At 39.2% G+C, this 27457-nt stretch overlaps 1 protein-coding gene across 33 annotated transcripts in view; it reads left to right on the forward strand.

The window, feature by feature from the left end:
• NRCAM (neuronal cell adhesion molecule) overlaps positions 1–27457 on the forward strand; it is a 166622-nt gene that overhangs the window by 23592 nt on the left and 115573 nt on the right. The gene's annotated exons all lie outside the window — the stretch shown is intronic.

Raw genomic sequence — 27457 nt, forward strand, 5'->3', positions numbered from 1 at the left:
GTTGCTTTCCCAGTACTTGGTTTGGTTTTTTTTTCACCCAGTGATGAGGCTTGCACTGACCTTCCTTAGAAACACTTAATCATAAACCCAGTATTTCATTATTGATATTTTTTTAACAGTGAATTCAGAATTCATTGTATAGCTAATTTTTTGTTTGACTTTCTTATGCTGTTTGATTGTCCGCTGACTTTGTACTGCGAGACCCTTCTTCAATTACTTGCAGTTAGTCTTTGTCTTCGCAGTCAGAATGATTTGGGAACCCTGGGAGGCTCAGAGTTTGCTCCTTTTCCAGGTCGTTTCTGAATGCATTGAACAGCATAAGCCTGACCATGGATCCCTGCAGGACTCGGGATAGCCTCCCTTCCTTGTATGACATGATTACCTAGTTAGAATTTTAAAGCTGTGTGTAATTACCAGAGTCAGTAATGAAGGCTCCAGCCTTGTACTTTTTCCTTTCCATTACTTAATGCCTAGTCTGCATTTAGCAACCAGTGTTTGCTAGCCATAACTGCTGGTGGATACTTTCACTGTCTCCGGGTTGCTGTGGTTTTAACTTGCTCTGGTGACCTAAACTACAGACTAAACTAGTTAAGACACCTATAACTCTAAGGTACTGAAACTTAGAATGGAAAACAGGGAGAAGAGTGTGTAAGGAATGACAGATGAGATCTGTTCTATGTAGTAGCTTGTTGGAAATAGTTGGGAGGAAATTCATAGCTGTGTACAAATCAATGTCTTTTTTTCAAGGACTAATAGTATATTATAGGATTTTGAAATTATTTTTAATAAAGTAATTGAAAGTCTGGTAGCTGATTTTTCCATCTTCTTTGATAGCAAAGCATCTTTACTGCTTGATTCATGTTTAAAAACAACCTTGTTAGAACATGGAAATGCATACCTGGAGTGACTTACAATTATTGTTTTAATTACTTATGGCATAAAAGCACGTGATTTCTCTCCCCAAGAGATGTAACCATTTAATGACAGTCACATTTTTGTGTAATTTTTTTTATACAGACACTTGTTCCGCTTCAGTTGTTTGATTTAATATATGCTGATAGTTGAAGATGAGATCACTCTGCACTAATTCTTTTATCAAATGTTACTCGCCTTTGCATCATAAAAGCAGAAAACTTAAAATGTGTCAAACTTGCAAAATGGCAAGGTGTCTGTGGAGTGATGGTGTATCATTTCGGGTGTGTGAGCAGCTATTAGGTCCCAAAACCAGGCTGTGGAGGTGGGGAAAGCAGCAGCTCAGGCTGTCGGGCAGAGCCTTCTGCCAGGGAGAAGATAGTTTGACTCAGTGCTCTCAATGAGCATGCTTGACTTCTAAATGCATTTCTAACCTTTTCTTGTATCAAAATAGCTGTAACTTCAGGGCAGCCTGACAACATTGCCGTTCTGTGTAGTCATGTTGAGAACACTGACTGATTCAGACTTCTTTTTAAATAGTTGCATGTGTAGAAGCTCTTCTGGTTTTGCAGTGCGTTGGTTGTTATGTGCTGAGTTGGACTGGCAGTAATTCTTTGCTATAATGTAGTCTTTTGCGTTTGTATTTTTTCTCTTATGATTCAAGTTTCCAGTAAATTGCTAATAGGCATCTTTGTTCTTTATGTACCCCCTCCTTTCCTTAGTCAATGTAAGTGTAAGGGTTTACCGGGCAGGACAGTAAGAAAGAACAGACAGTTGGAGGAGATCAGAAAATGAAACCTCAGAGCTCTCAAGGGATGGTAAGTGACTGGTAATGGCAAGATAACAAAAGATTTCTTTCAGAGAGTTGTGTGGAAGAAGCGGAGAACTAAAAATGTTTTCAGCTGTAAGGGGAGGAAAAAACAGTCTGCAGAGTAGAAAACTATGGAAAAAGTGAGAGTAAAACCACATGGAGAAGAGTTTGGTTGTCTTAATGACAAAATTTAAAATGAGAACAAGAAAATACCTTTGTATTGTAACTTTTCCATATATTTATATGATAACATAGACTTTCATGTAAGTGATTGAACATCAACTTCGGGAACAGGGCACGTTGTGCGTAACGGTGTGTTATATTCCTCGTTTGAATGGACTCTTGAATGTGCAAATTCTTCCTCTATAGAAAGACAAGATAAAATGGCAGTTTCAATTCTTTCATTTGTTATAACATACTAACATATATCTGAATGTGTAAGGAGAAACAAAGCCATAGCCTAATCAAAGCGTAGTAAGTGGAGAGAGTTTCAGTGTTGCTATATCTGGAGTTAAGATTAGAAAGGTAAAGGGTAGCTTGTATTTAAGAAGAGGTGGCCAGTAGAATATGAAACAGTTGATTTAGTGTGTTTAAACATCTGAACAACGTGAAAAGATGCTTAAATAGTGCCCAAAGCTTGAATTAAAATGACCTTATTGGCATCCTCTGGAAGGAGGCTGGGGAAGTGTGGGTACTGGGCTGAGGCAGGTTTGCAGAGAGAGTTCGTATTGCTGAGAAATGGTGTTGGAGATAATGGATAAGGCTGAGATTGGATATTGCTTTGGGTAGCATATTTTGTCTGAAATGACTTTTTGTAGATACAGCTTTCCTTTTTTTTCCTCACTTGTTTGCCCTAAGGCTTTATATAATACTGTATCTCGATTAATCTGCTCTTACCAGCAGATGCCCTGCTTGTTCTCAACCCACTGTTACCGTAATTTCCTTATTAACCAGGGCAGCCAGTATTTTTAATGAGAGTATTAGTGCTCTAGACACGCTTGAGGTCTGAGCTGCCATGGTCAATTGCAGAGGAAACAGTGGCCTCAGGGATCCAGCCAGATTTCTCACTGACCCCACCCCACACTCCCAATTACTTTGTGGAGTTGGGTGAGCATGAGTTTGGTTCTCCATGACCTGTCCCTGACCCAGCTGGAGAAGAGCTTAAAAAGAAACCAGTGGGCAAAACTATCCTGGAGAACCTGGTTCAGGTCCGAGGCCAAGCTGGGCACCCTCAGCTGCTCCTAAAATGTTAATTGTCCCTGTTAAATCAAAGACTTCAAGCTGTGCTTAAAATCCCTGGTGTGAGCATGGCCCACCTGAGTCCCTGTCATCTGACAGAGGCTGGGATCACGTTGTTTGTGCATGGTTTGTAGAAAAGCATTGGTCCTTGCTTTAATAAAGCTAATTGAGATTAAAATTGCCTTTGTGGATGAAAGGAGAGGAGAAAGCTGTATGCATTTTTTTTTTTCCCCCCGCAAATTAAGAGTGCTAATTATTTATCTGTTGGTTCCTGCTATCTCATCTCTTCTATCTGTACCAGACCCATTTGTTCAGCTCCTTTTTCCATTTTTATGAAGCTAGCACCAGTAATATCTTTTCATGGCATTATTTGTGGTGGGACAGCTTTTAAATTAGTCACTCATCCCCTTATAAATATAGAAAACATGCTTATTATTGCTGTGTTTTCTGATTTTTATTCTAGTTAATATCAACAGGAGGTTTGTACAAAGCTGTCTTACATTGAAGCTGGGCGGAAAATACGAGTTACTGTGGATGAAGAATGATCTGTTTAATATACATTTGTATATTAATTTGCTTTGAAATTGTCTAGTGTTGCTCCTATGGCATCTTTTACTGTCTGTTGCACTGTTGCTCTCAGGCTCATGTTTACATACTTTGAAAGGAAATGTAAAGATTCCAAACTGTCTTTAGGGCAACAGCGTCATGTGTGAGAGGTTTTCCCTCAGTCTTTTTCTTAGAAAAAGAAATATGCAATTAAAATGCAAAGGAAAGTCCTCCCATATTTTTCTCCTGGGCTGGATTCATTAAATGTGTAACAGGCTGTTGTAGAACTGTCTCTGTGATCACAGATATGCTGGTAGAGAACAGAGCTGACAGCTGAAGGCAGTGTGATGCACTGCTGAAGAGGAGTCTGTCCCAAGTCTTTTTTCCCCACTTTCCCTGAGGCAGTTCTTCTCAGCACAGTAACCTATTTCTGTCTTACTGGGCTGTATTGCAAATCTCATTAAAATATTATTAAAATTAAATACAACAAAACCTATAAGACAAACTTAATTAGAAGATGAACTATTAAATTCACATTATCCCTAGGTGTTACTTGGTCATTATAACTTACATTTTATTTGTATTTGAGAGCAATTATCTGTTCTGACGAAATCTTGATTTCTTAAAAAAAAAAAAGTTTAAATCTTATGCTCTGGAAGATTTAAAAATCTTATTCTTTGTAGTTGATTTATGTCTGTTAGAGCCAGAATTTTTTACTTTTTTTTTTTAAAGTCAGACTGTGTAATGTTCATCTTCTGAACCGAGATGTCTTGGGCGCGGTTAGAAATAATGTTGAATCTGCAGTTTATCTTTAAGGTTAATCTAACACTCTTGCAATGGTAGTAAATTTTCGTGTTGATTGACTGAAATGGGCTTATGTGTTCATCAAAAGGGGTTAATTTATCATACTGGTTAGCTCCTAAAAAATCACAAATGCATAAGATGGGGACAGGTACGGAACTCTCTCTAGGAAGCATCTGTGAACAGAGAGGAACCGAGGCTGTCCTGCCTGGAGATGCACAAGTTCAGGCATGAGGAAATTATGTTTTCTTTTGGTTCTGCCCTAGAAAATGGGCTTGTGGCCCTTCCCTTTTACTGCTTCCCTATGCTCCATGGGTTCTCACCTACATCCTGAGTTACATCACATATTTAGGTCAGACAAGACATATTTCATCAGACGGAGCCCTAATTCGCCATCTGTGAGCAGTCGTCAGGCTTTCTGTGAAAGAAGCAAGCTTAGAATAAAAACTCTTCAAGTCCTTGCTTGTTCTGTAACTGCGCAGGGCCCCATTCCCTCTGCTTGACCTGCTCAGATGTGACTTGGTCAGTGGCACAGGGCAACAGAGCTCACGTGAGTCTGGGATGGGCAATGAGCCACCCAGACTTCAGCTGCAGAACATTATCCACTGTTCTTGTGTAGATCTAGTGCTTAACACCGTGAGGCTAGCAAGCAAACAAGCCCGTCTCCATTCCTTTCCTGATGAGATACCTACCCGTCTTCATTGATTTCTGTTGAGTGGGCTATTAATTTTTAGTTAGTGAGCTTTTTAGACCAAGCACTTTCATGGTAGTGTCTACTTAGTACTAATTAACTTTAGCATAGGTGTGAAGAACATGGTGGTAACCCTCTCTGCCAAAGGTTTTCTTCTGCACTAGTGTGGATACCTACACCAGAATTTAGTCCTACTTCTACTGGTAAGGTAAGAGCCAGCTTGGTAGCTTTCTGAATTGGAGTTGGTTTTGTTTGGTTCATTGTTTTTCTGTTTTTTTGGTGGTGGTTTTTTTTTTTTTTTTTTTTTTTTAACTATCCTTCAATACCTTTCTTCGTTTAATTTGTTTTATTACTTTGTGAACCTGTGCAGACTTCTGTTGTTCACAGCATCCTGTGTTCTGGCTTGCTTACACTTTATGTGATGACTCACTTGTTGGTAGGGTTTATTGCAGGTTTTGTATCCAATTCTAGTGCATAACTTCCATTTAATGTTCACTATATCCTGTACTAAAAAAAAAATAATTACAAATTTAATTCTTACTAAACCATTTTATGCTATCTATTATCTTACCTCTTCTAGTCCCTACCAGTCTAGCTGCCTTTTTGATGGCCTGAAGATTAAGCGCAAATGGCTGTTTTCTTTTCAGAAATAATTTAGTGGTCATTATTATCCCTGCTGATCACTTCTAAGTCAGTTTGAACAGTTACCTTGTTCTGAGCTGGGCAGGTGAGAATGATGTGCGTCACTTGGGATACAGGGATACTCTGGAATGTACTGTTGGGTAATGAAGTTTTCCCTGTCCTCCCTTCTAATTCCTACCAATTCCCAACTTCTGGCTTGCTTTTTTGATTGCTTGGGGGTTGAACTGACATTGTTGGTAGTGTAACAGTTAGCTCTTCAAAATTATCTTTTTGGTAACAGTCCCCCTGGAACTTGTTGCTGGATCTCTTTGTGGGTTATGTCCCAGTGTGCGTTACTGTGGTCTTCCTGCGCTGATTTTGTTTGCTGTCGTATCACCCAGATGGTCAGCCTTACAGCTGGCCCGCAGTTCTCCACGGCTGGCCCTCGTCCCTGGTCCTCTGAGCAGTATCCTCAGCCCTATGTCTCACCCTGCATCTACTTTGTCCTCTTTGTTTCAGGTGATGTCCAAGCATCCTTATCTCTGGGAGGTCTGGCGTGGACTCTCTGACCTTTCCCAGTGTGAAAATCGACTGACTGGTTTTAGTCTTTTTGGGGGGCTTTCCCTGCAATGTCTTATCCAGATATTTGCCTTTCCTTTTATTTATTGATTATTTAGGGGCTTTTTTAAAGGGCTTTGACAATATTATTGAAAACTTTTGAAGTTCGAGTAGTGGCTTTGTCTCTTCTCTGTCTACTTGTTAATTCCCCCTAGGTTTATTTGTAATTTGTTTTTGGAGAGGTGTTATTTATTTGTACTTCTGTATTTGTTCTTTTGACTGCAGTAAGAACTAAATTTATGTCTCTGAAGGCTTTTAGAGGCTTTATTCTTGGTACTGAAAATGGAGGCCTGAATGCACAGAAACGTTTACATGAGTATTTGGCAAAGCTTGGTGGAGCTCACAGAAGGGGAAGGTGATACTTATTTTAACCTGAGTTTAGTTGTTCTCACTAATTCCCTCAGATTTCAGTCACTTGCTTTCTCCATATGCACATACTCACCAGCACCAAGACTTTTGGTTATGTCCCTAGGTGCTCTCACGTAAAGATACTTCCATTCATACTTAGTCCATTAGCAATATTAATGTTTGTTAGGAAATTCCTGCTTCCACGGAGTCAACGGTCACAATTGAAATGCCAAGAACAATAGTAAGTTTATAGAAGTCTGGTGTTACACTCTTCATGAAGATGAATTTAATGTTAAGTTAGTAATTTGAATTTTATTTGGTTTTGAGGATAAGATATTATTAAATTACAAAAAAAGTCAGTTTGGCTGGAATAAAGATAATTAACAATTATACTGTCCAAGATCTATACCCATCCATGATCCACTGGATTCTGAAACTCTGATAACCTGCTTTTAGATTCATGGGTGGGTGTGTTAGATTTCATACTGTTATCCACACTGAGTGGGAATTTACTCACCATTTGCTTCATGTGAAAATTTATTTCAGTTTGGTAATGAAAACATTTGATTTATATACTCTACCAATATTTATTTGGCTTGACGTTCATACAGAAATCTAGTATCCCCCAACGGTGGTGACGGCTTGGGAGTAAGAAAGCAGTTCAGTGACTTACGAACATATTGCCATAAGCTTTTGTGGCTTATTAAATTAGGCTTAATTTTAGTGAGACTAAATTTTGCTCTGTTTCTCGAAATAAAACTACAATGTTATTTTTAAGCTTTTTGTTTAATTAATCTAGGAAAAAAGTAAAGGTTTTTATCTGGGAAGGTGCTAATCACTGGGAAATAATTCTACTGCTCCTAGTATTTTACTGGGAAAACCTGCTCTCTGTCATTCACAATATAAAACTAAATTATTTTTCTGTTCTTGTACGGTAAAATCTTAATGCCCTGAAATGACCAGAGTTTGCTACTGCCTGAAAACCTTTCACACCTTGGCATTTTTTGTTTGTTTGTAAGATCATAGCAAACTGCTCTTAGAGAGGACAAGTGTTTTCTTGTGTGTATGTGCCCAACTAGCTGACCACAAACAGTTAAGCACTTTGTGTTTTGAAATCTGTCCCAGTTACTGTAAAGTCCTCCAGCCACGAAAGACTTTTTACACTAGGTCCAAGGTATTGAAAACAATACTTTCAGGTATTGAAAAACATACTTCAATTTGGGGGATAATTGGCACAGATCCTGTGACTTGTTCAACCCTGCCTCCCTCTCTGTGCCCCAGAAGAGCCCGTGGCTCTGATAGCGGCATGCTCCGGCTCCTCGCCGGCCTTTCCTTCTGGTTGTGCCAGCTTCTGCCGTTGATTTTAGTCTCCTCTCGCTACTACTGTGTGCCTGTGCAATCACTCTCCCTTAGCCCAGGCAGTGGAGAAGCTGAAATGCCCATCTGAGGTGGAAGGCCAGGCGAGCTGGGTCAGAGAGGCTGCGGTGGCACAAAGGGTTTCCTGCTCAGGGCCCGGCACTGGCCCTGCCTGGACTTGAGCTGGCTCCTGCTGGCTCTGATGGGATGTTTTTGCTCTGCAATCCTCAGCAGGTGCCAGGAGGAGTTTGGCTTAGGTTCAGTATTAGATCCAAGCCAGCCTTATGCATTCATGCATTAAATGTGCAAGCTAACAAGCTCTTTTTGGAGTTCAGGTTGCCGGGTGCATCTAAACTCTTTCCAGATAAGCAGCCCGAGATCCCAGAATGAGTTTCAGAGACCTAGTCCGACTGCTTACAGCCTCCCCAGGCCTGGCAGGATTTACTAGCCCAAGGCCAGCACAGAGAACCTGAGTAGGTCTGCTGTTCCTCATGGGGTATGTGAAAAGCTGGTTATACACAAATTTTCATACAGAGCTGCTTTACGTGGCTGTAATGATGCTGAGTACACCTGTACCATGCTGCCTCTAATGCTGGGAGCAGCAGCACAGACCTCAGAAGAGGCCAGCTTATCTCTCTTGTCGCTGTGGCAGACAATGCCTGCTCCAACGCTGCTCTGGAGACGGAGGTTTCTAGCACCCAAACTTCTTGAGGCATAGCTATGCTGTGCCATGCTGTCTATGGAGACAGACGGTCAGAGATAAAGTGGTTATTTGAGGCAGTCTGAGGCTGAACACTGCCTCAGTTTTAATATTAAGAACAAAAGTGAGTACAGATAGCTTGTAATGAATGGAGGCAGGGGATAAGAAATAAGAGATAAGAAAACAGAAAAAAGTGTGTAAAAAGTGCATCATTGCTTATGAGAGAGAGAAGTTTCTCTAGCGAGGGAGGAGAGGATGGGAGTAATGATGTTTCCTGATTGTGAACCCTGGACTGTTTCCGCGTCTTTCCTGTTGATAGTGGTTTGATAGAAATGACTCGGGGGCTAAACTGTGTGGTCTGTCTTCCAAGACAAATATCTTAGCCCAGCTCAATGTCCTAGGCAGGAATAAATTACACCTTCTGGACGTGCCCTAAGGAGGAGTATCTGACACCTTCTCTACTAATGAATGTTTGTGTGCTAGAGCACGCAGTGATGCAGCTACAGCAAGACGAAGTGAAAGTACTCTCAAGGAGTGGTGGTTTCCAATGGCTTAGACAAGTGCCCTGGGCATGGGAACAGGAGGGGTTATGCTCTGTCAGGGAGGAGTGTGTGTTGAACCAGGAGTGGTGGTGTTAATATGCATAAGATAATTGCAGTCTCCACCATGTTTGGATCCCAAATGACTACCTGCCATCCCATTGTCCAACGCCAACTCAAACTAAAATGATAACCTCACTAGGCATGTGAAGTAGAAGACTCTTCCCCTCCTAGGGAAGTAGTTGCCTGAAATCTGGGACAGAAGCTTTTCCTCTGGACTGCTTCTCGGAATTTAGGGTCTTAAATTTCAGTCAAGTCCAAAGTCCTGGTTAAATGCTTGGTTGAATGTTTGCCTAGATGGAATCAGGAGAGAGAGAAAACCCAGCTGCTTTTTGCAGTTCAGACCAAAGGATAAGTTTGTCTAGATTTACCCATTCTATTTAGCTTTAAGAGCAGTAGTTGCAATGTAATGTTTTTTTTGTTCGAGCTACCAGGTCTAAGAAACTAAAAGCTCCAAGAAGGAAAGGTTTGCTTTAGATGGAGAAAAGCAGTTGGAATGTGTGGTAGAAAACTTCAAAATATGCATTTGTAATTGAAGGTTGAACCGTGGAATACTTTTAAATTAGAGAAAAAGGTGTGGTGTTTCAGGGTGGGCTTTTTTGCCTTACAGAAATGTAAAACTTTCATTTCATGTTTATTGAAGTATGGAAAGACATGGAAAGCAGAACTTGGGTGTCAGGCTCAGCAGGGATTCTTATCACTTCCTTTCATTTTTTCCTCTTGCTTAATCTCTCCCGAATCAAGAGAAGTGTCTTGTTATGCTTCCGTATAACGTCAGTGTTTTGGCCCATGCTTAGTGTGCTTGATAAGCATTCTTCTAATTCTCTCCTAATTTCTTCAGTAAAATAATCATGAGCAACTAAAAAATATCCTTTTTTTTTTTTCTCTCCTGCATTTCATATGCTACTTGTTAGGGAAAACTAAATGACTTTATCATTTTCAGCCTATTACAATAAGTTCTCATTATTGTCCTCTATGGAATTTTAGGGTGTAATATTGTCATTGTTTCAGATTCTTCCTTTTCTCTGTGCAAGACAGCCAGAGATGCACATGTATCTGAACTACCTTTGTTAAAATAATCAATGAGGTTCAAGATGATTTATAGAAAACAGTGGGTGATCCCTCTTTGTTGGAATGTCCTTTGTAATCCTAAGGGTGGCACGTCAGTGTGGTACAGCAGTGAGTGGACTGTAAAGAGCAAGGGTGCATAGGGGGTGATTCATAGAGTACTGAAGCGGGATGATTTCAAATGAGGCTTTTCTAAGTTTAATTTCAGAATGCAGAGAAACATTTTCTGCAAGTACAAACACTGCTGTGAAAACATGTGAAATATTTGTTAATTGTATGTTTCATTTAAAGTATTAAGTCAGCTTGAGAAAGTTCTCGAGTTTGTCTCTGATTTGCCTTCTCTTGGTAAGTGTGTTGCCTCATTTAACTTCTTGGCCCTAACAATAAAGACCTTGGAAAGGCTTTTGTGTATCGCCAGACAGATGATGCAAGGCATAAATACAGCCTTGGGAACATCTTTGGTGTCTTTCTTAGTGAAACCTGAACGTAAAGGTTGATATTTTTAACTGGCACGATTTCAATAGACTTGCATCACTGTTGGAGCCTAAGTATATTTTTTTTCTTGCTGTACTCTGCTAAGTGATGTAATGTGAAATGCTGTAAATTTTTTCTTTATTTACTTACTTTCTGATGCAGGGAAGAAAAGCACCCATGGCATCTGAGTGCTGGTTTCAGCATTTTTTAGCGTGAAGAAGAGTGATGACAATAACCTCTAGTTCAGATAATGATTCCCAGTTGATCATTATTTGTGAGAATGTGCTGTATTAAAAATTCTATGCTTTCCTGATATCATTTTCTATTGATTTAATAGCTGTTAAATTTGACTTGATCTCTCTATGCCCTGCTAGCATGTCTTGCTTTAGGAGGCCTTTTTTTTCATTAGCTGTCTGTATCTTCAATTATATTCTTTCTGCCTGCAACAGGATTGTAATTCAGTTTATTATACTTTCTAGCAATCAGTGATATCTAGTCAATTGTCAGATGTTGTTTGACAATTGTAAATTAAATTCCCCCATATGACCACTCAAGGAGCTTTGATGCTGTGTTGCCTTCTAGCACTGGATCCATAAATTATTTTTTGAGCAGAGTGAAAAGAAGAATTCAGTCAAGATGTAAAGAGAAGCATACCCTGTTTCATTTTTACACAGAATATTTTCTCTAGTAAAAACTCTACAAGTATTTTGCTTTTTCACATTTTTCTTGGGATGAATTTACACTGGGTGGTACCAATATTCTTCAGATGTCACTAGAAAAGGATACTATAGAAAAGTGAAAAATGCAAGAAGTGATGTAGTAGGGATTTTTTTTTTTTTTTTTTTTTTTTTTTACTTAAAGGCCATCTTCCTGTTCAAACCACTAATACTTGACTAAGAAGCTTCTTCTCAAATGAGCATCCTGTGAAACACAATACTTAGTTCCACTTCTAAAAGTGCAGATTCTAAAGGAAAGCAGATTACTGTTGTCTGTTCTCTGCATTTCCATAATGCTTTTCAGTTTGGTTGTTTAAATGTCAATAAATAAATAGTTTTGCATTTTCTAATTATTTAACATTCTTAAAGTAAATATCTTTATTTCAGCAGATACTTTGTGAAACCAGATAGGATGATGGGTAATTCGATGCAAGTATTCGCCTCACAGTAGTTTTTAAATAGGCAATAGCAACCTCCAAAACCTTGGCTGATTTCAATATTTAGTAAATATTTTAAGAGACTTCCTCAGAGTATCTGTCTAATGATTGGATTTGAGACCTATATGGCTTTATTCTGTTAATTCCATTAATTTTGAGGGGTGTCTTCCTTACTATTTTTGAGCTGTTAACAGTGTGATTTTCATCACCATAAACTAATGAAAAAGAGTTCACTAATTTTTTTAATGCAGTAGAAGTTTTCATAATATCTCTTCATGGAGTAGAAAAAGAAAATTATTGCAAGCTATTGCAGCAATAAATATGATCAAATGCTTACTTTAATATATTGTTTGTGTGTTTAGGAGTTTAGCATCTGTCAGTGATATTTGAGAGCTAGAAAAAATGACTTAACTCTATACTTGGTGAAAATGGTGTATATACAGGCCTTTTAAAAGGGTTAACATTCAGTGTATTTTAATCCTTTGTGCTTATTACATTGATTAAACAATTCATTATAAGAATGCATTAGGTGGAATATATTTGCACATGCAGCAATTCACTTTGTATGAATTACTCAAGCTCTCTCATGTAGTCTTAATCCTGGTGTGTAATCTGCAGGTGGCTGATGGAGGAAACTGTCCACACAAAATCCCTGGAAGGCCTTCTTCCCCCAGTCACTTGGTTTGAATCCAACCCTTTACACAAGGGGTTTGTGCCAGTGTGGTCCATGAACAGGTACAGAAAGGTATCTCTGCAGAGAAGGCAAGCTGGCAGAAGGATTAGAAAGCAAAACAAACCAAGAAAATGGGAGGGTCTGTGCAGGACTGGACATGTGACTTTTAAAACTCTTACACTTCTGAACGAGAGAACTTGAATCAGCAGTCAGCGTGTCTTGTCCTCGCACTCAGAGCTTTTTTAGTTTTGGGGTTTTGGCTTCTTAATGTGGAAAACCTTCTGTATGCTCAGTGTGAAAGCTGAAGCATGAGTTTTAAAGCATGTGGTTACTTAGTGTTCTCTTTTAGGGGGTTAATGTTTTAAAATGGAAAAGTTCTTGTTTGGATTGAGGTGCTGCTTTATCTAGAGTGGGTTCTTAGCCCCCATATTGGGAATTTCCTACTGTTTTTAGTTTCTCTAACTATTAACTGCTCCATCTGGGTTAAAAAGTTAATGTAGTTTTTTTCTCAAAATGTAATCAAAACCAGAAATTGAGCCGGGGTGGGGGAGAAATTTAGCAACATTTATTTAAAATACAAATCTCCACCCACCATGCTTAAACCATCAAATATTCAAGTGCCTTTTTCAAAGGCTTATTGCATAATTGAAAGAATCATATACTTTTGTTTCTAATTATTGATCTATTTCATGTAATGTAAAATGAGTGCACACAGCATGTGCGCAACAGTCTGACTTGTATGGTTGTGCTGAACAGTGTGTATTGCAGAGTTCCTTATCCTTAAAAATATCATACTGTAGGTATATGGTGGAGGTTTGCTTTTGTTAAGGTCAGCCACTTGGGAGTTCTCGATTTGGTGAATCATGTAGGATGGTGCAGTGATTTGATGCCAAGTCACGATCCAGCGCTTTGAGCTAATTTTATTTCCAGTGTGCTGCTTTTGAATTCAAAGCTCTTCTTACTGGCACTGTTATGTTACAGACAGGAAAGGAGATCTCCTGTAGCTGCTCAGGGTTGTTCCTTGGTGCTGGGCTTCTCGCGAGGGTCTGTGCCTTGCAGTGCAGGCTGCCAGGGCTTGGGGGTCCAGTTAGCAGCTTCTAAGTTCAGGCTCAAGGATCCCAGCTGCTTCCCCAGTCTTTTTAGTGGTTGACATATATGTATATAGCAAAGAATAATCTGCTGCTTGATGCTTATGCTTGCTGCAGTCCTGAATCCAAGCTAGGCTCCTAAGAACATGGGAACACTGAGCCGAAAGTCAAATATCGCTCTGAGCAGTGCAGACACTGCTCAGCCATCTGAGTAAGCTTTGTGCTGCACCAGTTCTGGATGCAGGCTTTCCTCCAGTGGGTTTTAAAAGTCGTTTAGAACAACTTTCTTACTTTAATACTTTGCAGAAAACAAACACTGGGTTTTTTGCAACACTTTGCAGAAAATTATACCTGAAGAAACTGTTACGCAACGCTGAGCTAAAATTAGAGCTCTGTTCAAACCTGGAGACTAGTTTTTGTTGTGTTGATTCCTGTTTTGAGTTATTTTAATTCATACAGGCATAGTGATATCAAATTGCATGAAATAAATATAACTTGTAACAGTTGATCATATCTTACCCTTTATTATTGAGGGAGGGATTGTTAGTGCTATCTGGTTTTAAAGCTGTTTGACACTAGTGTTTGCTGCAAGCTAAATTTATTTGAAAAACTTCAGCCAGAGTAATTCAGCCACTTCTGAAGATGATGACAGACTTGAAGTTATTAAAAAAAAAAAAAGACAGTTTTTATTTAGAAACCTTTCCCTTTCTGTCAAAGATCAGCTTTTTACCATATCTGTGAACATTTGTTTATTACTGGCTGAGTTAAAGAACCTTCAATAAATTTCAGCTTGTCCATTTTCAGTAGCAATGCATAAGCTGTAACAAATACTGTATCTACACTGAGTGCATCCCAGATCATACCTGCAGGTGTCTGAAAAGGCTTTCTTTGTAATTACAGTAATAAGCTATTGGGGGCTGGCCAAGTCTGGGGCTTGGCAAAAGAACTGGTGGTTTAGGGGGGAAAGGAAGTTTTCCCTTTGGTTAATAATGTTGCTTGTCAGTAATTTAGAGGGATGAATAGCTGGTAACGTGGAGGAGCAAGGAGAGTCAGCAAGGGGGTGAATGGATGGGCCCAGAGTCTGTGAAGAGCTGTGGAGCTAATGAAACTGGGACTGGGAATTGCTAGGCAAGAAGGAGGTCCTTGCCTGGTAGGCAATCAGGGTAGAGTGGCTGACTCAGCACCGCTAAGGGCTGCATCCTCTTGTAGCCTGGCCACTTCCATACCATGTCACATTTGGTGTTGGGTCTCCTCCAAGTCCTACAAGGTAATCCTGTGCCTTAAGTCAGTTGCTGGTTTTGGAAGGTTCAGTTCAAAGTGTCTGGTGGTATAATGTCAGGACTCTGCTGCAGCTCAGCAGGATCTTCTTTTTTTGTAGTATGGACTTGGTTATGTATGTTGTGTGTCTGGGGGAACATAAGAGCATATGTGTGACAGGAGCTGCCTAGGGTGGTGCTGGAGCCCTGTTGAATGAAATAGAAGTAATGCTGTCTTATGAATGCTGTCCATTGGCAACAGCCCCAAAGTGAGGTAATATTTTAGAAAGTTAGCTGAAGGGACCAAACAGTATGGATGGTCAAGAAGCTTGGTGCTTAAGCTCCTGCGCATACCTTTTCTGTGAGCAGTACACGTGTTCGATGTGACTGATTTGGCAAAGAGATTAGGCCTGTGAAGTTGGGGGATGGGGAAAAAAGGATTGGCCTAAAGGACTGGAAGCTTGTTTATGCACATGGATTTGGAGGACAGAAAGGGTGAGTGGAGTAGGTAAGAGCAAGAGCTGGTAAGAGAGGAGATACCAGGAGAAACCCTAAGGAACTGGAAAAGCTGAAGTTTGATTAGCAGAGAGCGTGAGACAAGGTTAAGGAGTAGCAGTATAAGAAGAGATGTGACATAGATGTACAAAAAGTTCATCTAGGCTGAAATGTGCTTCTGAACAGTATCCATTACACAGCTTCAAAGGTTGACCCCAAAATTTTGGGGTCTTCTCTCTACTGCTGTGTAATCCACTGCAAAAGCATAAGTTGCCTTTTCCACTGGTGGTGTTTTGCAAAGAGAAGTTCACTTTTTGATGTCTCTTCTCTTTAGATCACTTGTGTGGAGGTAAGGTCAGTGTTTAGATCACTTTTAACAGACCTAAAGTTCCCAACTCTGCTTTTAAGCTATGTCGTTATTTATAATGATGCCATCTGATAGAATTTCTATCTCCAAAAATTTCTCTGAAAATCTGGTATGAAGGTTTTGTTTAAAGAAATCAGAAAACCTTCAAAATCAAGCACTCAACTTTAGAACATAGAAACATTAGAATAAATTTGCAAGTGTGATAGAGCTTTAGTCTCATAATACATGTGCGTTATAATCATATGATAAGGCATGCTGAAGTTGATGTAATAATCATCTGCTTATATAAGGGGCAGGGATGAAATTGCTGCTGGAAAATTTGATTTAATTATTGATATGGGCATAGAGATCAGCTTAAAGATAACAGTTGTTCCTGCCATATGCTGTTTATGAAATGTATATGGAATTGGATGGTGGGGGAAGCGCGCATAAGAACCGACAGGCACTCCCAGCGTTAAATATCAAAATCTTCTGGAGAAACACTTTGCAGAAACTCCCCCGTTCCTTAGGACTGAATTCTTGATCGCTTCTAGCATGGATGACTTTACTCCTCTATTTTCAGATACCTACTGATGGTCTTATGGGTCTTTTTCTCACTCTCGTCTCTAGGAGTTAGTTTTTGCAGCATTGCTGAACCCCCAGCTTCCAGGCTTAGTGACAGCACCGTCATTGTGGTGCTGGCGGATGCTCTGTCAGCTCTTTTCCTGCCAGTCAGTGGGGGTTTGCAGCACACAAAACCCCAGTTCCTGCTGCCCTTCGGGAGAGCACAGAGCTTGGCAGCTTTAATCACCTGCCAGCTCACAAAAACACGTTGGGTTTTCCAGCCTTGTAGCCAAGATCAAAATCATCTCTAGTGGAAGTTTGATTTGTTAGCATTCCTCGCCCCTCCTCTTGGGGCAAAAGCAATCCCTAGGTGTTGTAAGGGAAGAAATAGGGGTTTTATTTTCTTCATTATCTTAAGTTTTGCTGCTTACTAGAGAAGCCAGGTGGTTTCTGTGGATTGCTCACCTTCTCAACAGGTGGTGAAAATTAATTTAATGCCCTGTAGCTTTGACAGGTGTTATCAATATATGTACTTGGTGCAAAATGAAAATATCTTACTGTCATTTTACACAGCACTGCAGACTGTATTGTTATCAGTTAGTCAGTCTAGCTCTTTTTCCAGTGTTTTGATAACCAGGTGCCTGAAGTAGCTGCATAAATCCAGATGCATTTGTTGCTTGCCTCTGATGTGTAAAAAGGGCAAGTGTGTACTCCACAGTGATTTCAGTGAATGCAGCAGAGTTTATTTGAATGGGAGGCTGATATAGGCTGTCGGATATGTTTAGCAGAAAGCACTCCTAACACAGGTACGTTGCGGTGTTTGCTAAAAAAGGCGCATGACTTATACATGGAGATTCTGGCCACTGCTGATATTTAAAAATAACTGCCTGGTTTGGACAGTGGATTGGGAACTGGGGTCAGAAGAATTGGGCTGGGAAGAGGGTGTGGAGTCCTGGTAGCTGCAGAGTGAGATGGAGACAGAAAGCAGAGCCTGGCAGGACCATGCAGAACAGAGTGAAGGACTAGTATCTGTTACCGTGATCTTGTCATCACCTGAGTCTTTTGTCTTTTGAAGCTTGTATAATTGTCATATTAGAGTACATCTGCTGTTGCTCTGTAGCCCTAAGTCATTTCAGCTCTCAATAGGATGTGTCAAAATAAGAGCTGCCATTTGACTGTGCCACGTTAAGTGGTGGTTTGAAGCTTGTAGGATACTCTGTAAAATAGTCTTATATTTAAATCTATATTAGAAAGATATTTTTTTAATTTTCATTTTCCAAATAAATGAAGGTACTTGGACTTCACTTTATAGGTGCGCGTCTGAATTATATTAACTTACATAATTAACACAGGAGGGATGAGGGAACACACGTTTTCTTCAACTGACAGATACTGTTACTCTACTGTTTGATGTCACCTAAGTTAATCCAAGTTCAGCATCATTTATCTGGTTACATTGAGGAGGTCAGGCCTCTGTAAGGCTGGCCGAATAGTGTGAGCTGTTTTAACAGAACTGCCCTCAGCATGAGGTTTCAGTACATTAGTTCTCCTTCACTTTAAACATAAAACCAGAATGACTTTCTTAAATTATCAAAAGCTGTCATTATTATCTCAACATTGTTTTTATAAAATATGTTTTGATTTTGACTTACACATTTTTTTTTAATGCAGATATCTTCATTGAGTTGGTAGTGTTGTAACTGTCATGAAGGCACAATTTTTCAAATGTCCTCAGGAGCTGGAAGCTGAAAGTTTTGCACTGCATGCTTTGAACTTGAATCTCTATCTCAAAAAAGTTCAGATGTTCTTTAATGCATTTTTTTTATTTTGATAAAATAGACGTCTTGTCAGTTTAAAGTCAAAATAACATTAAACATTAATAATGCGACAGCTTTAACTTGCTGTGTGTTTTAAAAGCTATCTCAGTACTTCAGAGTGAGTTGTAGCACTTGGTGTTAACCTCAATCGATATATGCCTATAAATCCTTTTAAGGAACCTGCAGTGGCTATTTTTTTTCTTATGCTATTTTTTTTTTTTCTTCTTTTAAACTGTTTGAATGCCAGTTCCCATATTGAATTTGGCTTTGTCAATAGTATACACTTCATGTCTTGCCGTTTGTAGCATTTTGAGAGTAAAAGTATGTTTTTAAAGTTGTTTGCTACTTGTGGTCCTTGCCCAAATATTATTATTTTTCTGGTGAGGAAGAACTGTGCATGCATACCGACACTGCCTGTGCTGATGGATTATCCTAGACAGACTACAACACCGTGGCAACGGCAGGAAAAAAAAAAAAAAAAGTCTGATTTGCACTTGGAAAACAGTTCCACAGCAACACTGGAATGAAACATACTTTTGATTTTATTTACTGAGTTACTATAGTATGTCTTCAAGTCCCCAATCTTTTCTTTTACATAATCATCCTTTAGGTATTTATTGCTTTCATGCTCTTCATAATAAACTTTACTGTTCTTCAAAGAAAAATTAAATAGTAGCTAAAATAATTAATATTTAAACTGGTTAGTTTTAGGTTTAAGTATATTTCCAAGCAAAAAGCCCTAAAGCTTAGCAAACTGAAAACAGATCTTTATTTCTGTATTTGTAGAAAAGAATTACTAAAAGCTTATTTAGAATCATAGAATCGTTTAGGTTGGAAAGGACCTCCAAGATCATCAAGTCCAACCATCAACCCAACACCACCATGCCCACTAAACCGTGTCCTGAAGTGCTTTGTCTACATGTTCTTTGAACACCTCCAGGGATGGTGACTCCACCGCTTCCCTGGGCAGCCTGTTCCAATACCTGGCAACCCTTTCAGTAAAGAAACTTTTCCTAATATCCAATCTAAACCTCCCCTGGTGCAACTTGAGGCCATTTCCCCTCGTCCTATCTCCAGCCACCTGACAGAAGAGACCAGCACCCACCTCACTACACCCTCCTTTCAGGCAGCTGTAGAGAGCGATCAGGTCTCCCCTCAGCCTCCTCTTCTTCAGACTAAACAGCCCCAGCTCCCTCAGCCGCTCCTCATAAGACTTGTGCTCCAGACCCTTCACCAGCTTGGTTGCCCTTCTCTGGACACGCTCCAGCACCTCAAGGTCTTTCCTGTAGTGAGGGGCCCAAAATCGAACACAGGACTCGAGGTGCAGCCTCACCAGTGCTGAGTACAGGGGAGTACCAAGTCAAAAGCTGGCCTACTTGGATAGTGTCTTATTTAAGATGAAAAAGAAACGTTTTCAGTTTTTTGAGGCTAATTCATTATTTTTAATAGGCCGTATTTGCTAAGGTAGTTTCCAAATATGTTTTGCAGAGTTCCAGTAAGACTTGGGATTGTCATAACTTGGCATTTCACTCATCACACCTCCTGAACCAAAATATTCCTGCTCTGTTAATGAGGTAACATCTCTGTCTATCAGGGTATGCTTTCAGGAAAGATGAATTAATATATATTGATATCCACAGACCATAATAGTACAACTGAAATAAATAGCTTTGATTAACTTTCCAAGACTGGCTTTTCCAGTAAATAATGAAGTTAGAGAAAGATGTGAAGGTTGTTGGGAAGAAGGGCAAGTGTGACTCATTGGAACTGTGGGCTTTATTAATATGGAGAGGTGTTCCGTACAGATGGAAAAGTAAATTAGGAGACCATGTGATAAGTGGATGTTAAATCTATAATGGGGTATTCACAGATCCCTTCTATACCGTGATTTTCTTTGGGTGTCAAAATAGTGGCTGATACTAGTATACTGAATGAAACATCGATTTTAGTCATGTCCATAGAAGTACCTCAAAGGCAAACCTTTCACTTTCTAAGATGAAATTTGATTACTATATATGTTGTAAACTCATCGAACTTTGTGCCTTGAGGCTGCATTTGTTATGTGCATGTGTTATCTGCGCTTTTGGAGGGGAACACAGCACATTTCTGTTACCTCAGCCATCTGTTGGAGACACATTGATTTCCTGGCAGCAGCCATTTGGAATCCAGTGCTGCAGGCTCTTGTACAAGTAAAACCTGTGCTAGGGATGGAGATCTCCACTGAGTTTGTAAAACAGGTCACTGTTTTACAATTCTATATATGGCATACAATTTGGTAAACAAAAAGTGCTTAAAATGGATTATAGTTAAATATAGAAATTTTATGTAAATTATATTCCTTCTCCTTCAATTGAAAAGTAAAATAATTTCAGTCCCCCACAATAATACCTTTGGACTCGTGTCATACGCTTCTAATGAAAGGAGGAGACTGTGTTACTGCAGAGGGAGTACCTGGCCTCAGGAGTTAATCCAACAAGCTGTACCTGTTGGTGTCACAGAGTTACGGCTGTGCCATTTTTCCAGCTGCTCCAGCTCTGTCTCTGCAATTGTTCTAGCTGAGGCTGATCCAGACCAGATTTGTTGTACAGAAGGCAAATAGTAAATATCTGAACTGGACTGTTGGCAACTCCAGCTTCTTAGGTGCAGAAATGATTCCAAACACCTTCTCAGGCTGCTAGGAAAGGAGAGGTGCATCTGCTGCTCATCAGGCTGTTTGATACCAGCAAAACAGACTTCTGCAAAGGTCAGGTAGGTTCTTACAGAGACTTCTAGGCTGCTTTTTTGTTGTTGTTGTTTTTTAAAGCCTGTAGGAAGTCATTTGACAAATGTGTGAAGTAAGGAAAAAACTATAAAGGGCACAACTTCTCTGGGGTTTTTAAGCAGTAATAAAGCCCATTTTTGTATGTGTGTGAATATTTCATCTCTTTCTGTAAAGAACACAAAATTATGCAGTGCATGCAAATCAAAAACTGAGCCTGCTGTGAGTTTAGATGTGTGGGAATTTGGCTGTAATGAATCTGATGTTAATTATTTTAATAAAAATTCCATATTAAATATTTTAATAATGACTTTATCTCTACAGGAATCATACCCTCCTTTTCAGTCTTTCTGTATGCCTTATACATCCTACTACTTTTTTTCCTCCACTGCTAGTATGCGCATACTGTATTTTCTTGCTGAAACTATTTTGTGTGTGTGATTTTACTGTTCAGTTCACTGCTTTTGCTATATAGTTTTACTGTCTTTAAAGAAAATAAAAATAGTTCTATTTTCTGTTGTTGCAGAGGTGAAGAAACCATCATGCTTGTGTGGCTACAGCTTAACGCTCTTTCAGTGGCTATAGTTGCTAAACTAAGTCATTTGACAACTTACAAAATATTAATAACGTAGTCTTTGTGCAGATCTGAATGGCACATCGAGAGACAGTACTTTGAAATCGGGAGTGTAATTACAAAGAGAAATATCAAATGTCCTCTTTTCATAAGTAATACCAAATTATTCAAATGTATTTAAAATCAAATGCAGTTCTGACTAGACTGCGGGAACGAATGGTTTAAAGCTTTTGAATTTTTTTTTTTCATCTCCAGGTCAACAGTTGAAATTTCTTCCAGATCAGTATTCCTCATAATTAATTTGCTTACTGGATGATTGACAAAAAGACTTTTTAAAATTGAGACCTTAGAGTCTTAATCATGCAGTATGAAAGGGCTCTGCCATAGTGGAATACTTGCAATGTTTTAAGAACTTAAATCTGAAGGCAGTTTCGTGTGTGATTAGCATAGTTGTTCATGGTTTAGCCTCAGAAATAGAAACCAGGTTTGAAGTGAAAGTTTGGGGAAAATGATGCCCGGAAACACATTTATGTACAATGTGCAACTTTTCCCTTTAAAAATGGGCAAATACATCAAAACAGCAAAATGAGGCCTTTCTACATCACAGCAACTCTGCCAAGTCTGGGTGTGCATGTGCGCACACAGGTATCAAGTATAGCTGCTCAGTTTATAACACCCCCCTTTCCCACTTTGTACCGCACCAGTTGTTAGTGTAGGTGGTGCCTTGAGGGTCCTACTCTGGGGCCAGCAGCGTGTAGCTATGAAGATCTGGGCCATAGGAAGACTGAGACAGAACTGGGAGGTGTTTCCATCTGTTTTTCTATTCAGACTCTGCTTTACTGCTGGGTGCTGGTTTTCTGAGTGAAGCTCTAAAGTTTGAAACTTATTGGGAGAATTATTACAGATTTGTGCCTTTTCTGACAAACAGCCACGACATTGTAATACTTGCTGGAGGAGAGACTTGAGATAAAAACCATCCCTTTTCAAAGTAGATTCAAGCCCACATCTTTTATCTTTGAGGAAAATCCTTATTCATTTATGTTTTAGGATCTTTGGACAGCAAGGACAAAGGGATGGAAAACAGAGCCTTTTTTTACTTGAATATGTTCCTCAGATGTGAACTGCAGGGGGAAGAGAGTATCGTCTCTGCCTCTCTACAGAAGCTGTGCCACTGAGGTTAAAATGCTGAAGACTGGGTGAGCCACAGCCAGTCCTGCTCTGTGTAAAGGAGAAAGCGCTGCCATACAGCACCTTCTCTGCCTGTCAGGAAAATCACAGCTGTGCCAGTGCTTTGGGGACCCTGGTCCTTTTGTGTCCTAGGCATGCTCTGTGTGTACCTAGTGAAAACAGCCCTTTAGGGGCTTCAGGTGAATAAACTTAGTTTCAAGTTGTCGGTCAAGATGCTGGAACAATTCAAGCAGAGAGCTGCTAAATTCTTTCAAACTGTTACAGAGAAAGAATAGTAGATAGCTAGAGAGTCTTCAAGTAAAGTTTAAGACCGTGATGAATTTGGGTGCTTCTAGGTGTGATGGCAGATGAGGTTGGACAGAGGAACATCAGGAGTGGAATGAGGCCCTTTTCCCGCCAGATCCTCTTTGAGTAGTGCAGCCTCAGGTATAGTGCATATATCACAGGCAGAAGTTCAAACAACATGTGCCTTACCAAGAAAAAGAAAATTCTTGGGCAGCTGAAGAATCCCCAAAAGATTTCTGCAACCGAAGAAGACTCACTGTATTTTACTGGTTTTTTTTTCCCTCCCCTTTGAGCATGGATTGAAAACTACGTATGTCAGAATCTCAATTCTATGGTTTTAGGGGTTTTGTTTGGTTGTTTGGATGGTTGGTTTTTTGGTTTTGTTTTCTTGGTTGGTTGGTTTTGGTTTTTTACCAGAATCGAGATTCTAACCTCCCTTTGTAGCTGTCATCTTCTTTCCATTATCCTCTTCTTTTCTCCCTCAGGCTTGATTCTGTTCGATTTTTTTTTTTTTTTTTTTTTTTTTTTTTTTTTTTTTTTTTTTTTTTTTTTTGTGTAGTTGATGTAAATTCATTTAGGCTATGCACTAGATGTGCTTGGGAGGGTTTTTCTTTCAGTAACTTTTTCCCTAGTTATTTACAGGCAGTGCAGCATCAGCAAATCTGTTTTGTTCCTGAAGCTGCAATTGGTTTTCTAGCTGCTGATAAATCTCCTCCTCCCGGGGTAAGGAAGTGTACATTTGCCTACGCTTAACTCTGCGTCTCTGCCCCATGTATTTAAACTGCTTTAGGTATCCAGTAGTCAAGGACACTCATTGTGCACAAAGAAGGGGGGCAAAGCATTTGTTCCTTTACGAAAAAGGATGGAGAATAGTACTAGAGAAAATCTTAGCATAATTAAAGTTAATGCTGTGAATCATATTATGTAACATCCTCATCAAAAAGTAACATGAAAGCAGAAAGCAAGCCCATGTACTTGAATCTATGGCAATACTAAGCTGTATGTGCTATAGCTGGTCAAATAATAAAGTGAATGAACCTTGAGTTATTTGAAGGGACTCTTCTCAGTCTGCCATGCTGGAGTCACTTCTGGGAAACCTCACTCTCCTTGACAACTTCTCTGTGTGATAAACAGCTTATATGCTTTAAGTGTGGGAACAAAGTCTCTCCCTGTAAGAGATTCAGAGAAATTGAACCAGTATGAGTCTGCATCCCCAAAGTGTTTGATAAGTGATTTTCTATAGCTGGCAGATAGCCAGCTTTGGCTGGTACAATGAACATCAAGAAAATGTAGAAAGGAGGCAGAGAAGTCTAGGAATGATAATCAGGATATACATGCTACAATGATTTTGGAACAGAAATAATAGGTTATTCAGGTCTAGTTTAAAATTACTTAACCTGCTTTGCCTACCATAAACTATTGCTGACTGTAAGAAGGAATAACTGGCTATATTCTGGTATAGAACATCCTTATGTATGTTTGTAGGGGGGGAAAGGAATAAATTATTACTGAGGAAGCAACAGCAATGTGTTTAATTCAAGTAAATCCATGAAATTTCAATGGTAACAGCTAAAACCAGTAGAAGTGTTTACGATGATGTTTTAAAGTAAATAGATAAATTTTAAAATCCTCAGAGGATCCTGATCTTCACAATTTTCACTTCATAACAGCACTTAACTTACTAGCTACCTCCCAACCAAAATATTTGGAACGACTTTTTGGGAGGGGGATACACAGGTGACGGTGAATAGTAATCATCTATATCTTGATACGCCTGTGAAGCTATGGTTTTGAATGTCATCTGCACTTTACAGTCTTTTCAGACTCCTTAATCCTAAAGGCATTTTTCATAAAGAAACTGGAAACTCTATGGATCTTATTTTTGCATGCAAAATTATGATCGCAGAAAACTTTACTGGTGAAGTAAAGGAAATTGAAGCTGGAAAATGAAAAAGAAAATTCAGTTTTCCTATGCAAAAATATGAAAAATAACGATAGATGACTTTATCAAAACACGTGCAAGGAACAAAGCTAAATCAAGGCTATGCATTCCCTAAATTGCTATATATAGTAAATGGAAGTATTTTCCCCTCTCACTTTTCAAACAAAGAAACAGTAGTAGTAGTAATAATAAAAAATCCTCCAGCTGCCTAGTTAGCACACATACTCTTGGTCCTTATGTGATCATCAAAATGAAATACTGTCCTAGTCAAGTGGACATGCCAGAAGACCTTATGGATGTAATGATATACCCAATCATACCTTTCAATACATAAGTCTTTACTCTAAAAAGAATAGTATTTATGTAACTTCAGTTGTAATTGTTAGGCATGCAGAAGCTTTTAAAACATTGTGTCCAAAATAACAGGTGAAACAACCAGCCCATTTTATTATAGTACTATGATAGTGAGCCTTCTATCTTCTTCACCATGCTGACCCAACTGCACAAGCATCTTTTGTCTCGGGTTTATGTCTTTCTGTGCCCCGTTCCTGAGTACTTGTGAACTATGCTGTTTTTCTAGAGTTACAGATCCCATACCTGTTTGCCCAGTCTGACCTACCATAGTCTGAGGCCAGTGTCTGGGGTTAAACTCTACAATGAGGTTAGCTGTTGAGCTGCTTGAAGATCTCAGCCGAGTATTACACTAGCTAAATTTTGATAGGAGTATGACTTTGTCCTTAGAAAGCATAAATGATTTGTGGCTTTTCCTGAGTATGATCATATGTCTGGAAAGAGTTGAGGACATTTGGAAAGGAAAGCCAAAAATGCGTGAAAAAGAGATGGATGAATAATCAGCGTCATCAGACAATTGCTAGATATTTTTCAGAATCTGTTTTTCATCTATTCTAATGAGCAGATCTCAAAGTAAGGAATTGTGCGCTACATGTGCACTTCACAGTTCTTTTGAGCTTAAACAGTTCAATAGGTTAAAAAGTAGTTTCGTTAATATGTAAATTGTGCAGTAAGACATTCCTAATGGTTATATTAGTTTAAAGGCTTCCTGAGGCTAGAATGGTAATAAGATGTAAAACTAGATGCCACGGGTAATATTATGATTACAAAAAAATGTGCATATCTCAGTGAACACTTTCAGAGGCAGACATGATTATTTCTGTTGAAGAAAAAATAGCTGCTATGACTGCAAACCTTCTAATAAAAATGTATTGGGAGGTAAGAGAACCAGTTCAAAGGCTTCTTTTTAAGTCTCCATCACAAAGACTCTGTTTTATTATGATAGCTGCCGTCCTGACAGTCAAGTGACAGATTTTGCTATGGGTTTTGAGCTGTCCATTAAATATAGCACCTCCATTTCTTGAATGTTTTGAGTAGCCCACTGAGTAGCTACCGGCTGAAAAGTAGGAGTCACAGTGGGAAGCTGAAGGGGGACGGGCCTCCAGAGCATTTAATGTTTAATGGATCTACAGCTGTAGTGAAGCAGTGTGCAGAAATAATTCTGATTAGGCTTGGTCAATCAGATGACAAAATAAGCCCTGCCCCTCCATCATTCAGCTCTAAAAGTCAGAGAATGATTTCTGCTTAAACCCAGTTAAACACAAAAAACTGTTCAATCAGTTATTTTTGGGCTAATTTCTTGATATTGTATGCTGTCAAAGGCAGAGGAGAGCAAATGGTTAAGCTGCTGTATTGGCAAAATTGCCTTTTTCATCTGGGACTTCATTTTGGAAGGAATGATCAAAACCATGAAAATAGTGATTTGAGGAATTGAGCTTTTACAAGAATTAAATGTCACTAAATACAAGTAATAGTTTAATATTGTGCCACGTTTGTGGCATTGTAAGTAGCTTCTTATTTACAGTTTCATGTCAGCTGTTGTCATTAGAATATACAGTTGTAAATGTGCAATTAAAGAGCAATAACTTTGAATGGCAGAGGTTTTGCCTAATCAACAGTACATTATTTGGTGGTAAATCTTCTACATCAAAAATAAATCACCTGTAATTGTAACTTCTATTTTTCTGAGATTTTTAGCCTTCTCAGCTAAGTCCTTTGCAGCTCTAGAAGCATGGTACGTATGTGAAGTGGGAGCTCAGTTAAGATACTCTGGTTCTATTTCGGCAAGTTTAAGAGGGCAGGTGGATGCAGTCATTACTGAACCTCACTGGCAATTCTTCAGTACAGATTGTGCTTTTGTGAAGAAAAGCATTGTTCTAATAAGCCTTGAGAACAGCATAGGTTTCAAAGGAGCAGATGAAGTTACTGTTCTGCACTAATGCTGGTGCTAATAAATGCTGACAGGATTCTTAGACTGCTACCTATAAAAAGCTGCAACCCCCCTAAAGTTAGAAATGTTTTAACTGTAGTTACCAAAAAAAAAAAAAAAAAAAAAAAGTCTGGATTTGTGGAAGAACAGAAATAAAAAGTTTTGAATAAGGTTTCTTTCTTTAGGAGTTGAAAAAAGCCACTGTTCTGCACCAGTGTTGCTTCAAGGTAGTTCCTTGGAAAGCCAAGGTGTT

Source organism: Aquila chrysaetos, chromosome 5, assembly GCF_900496995.4.
Source record: "Aquila chrysaetos chrysaetos chromosome 5, bAquChr1.4, whole genome shotgun sequence".
Lineage (NCBI taxonomy): Eukaryota > Metazoa > Chordata > Aves > Accipitriformes > Accipitridae > Aquila > Aquila chrysaetos.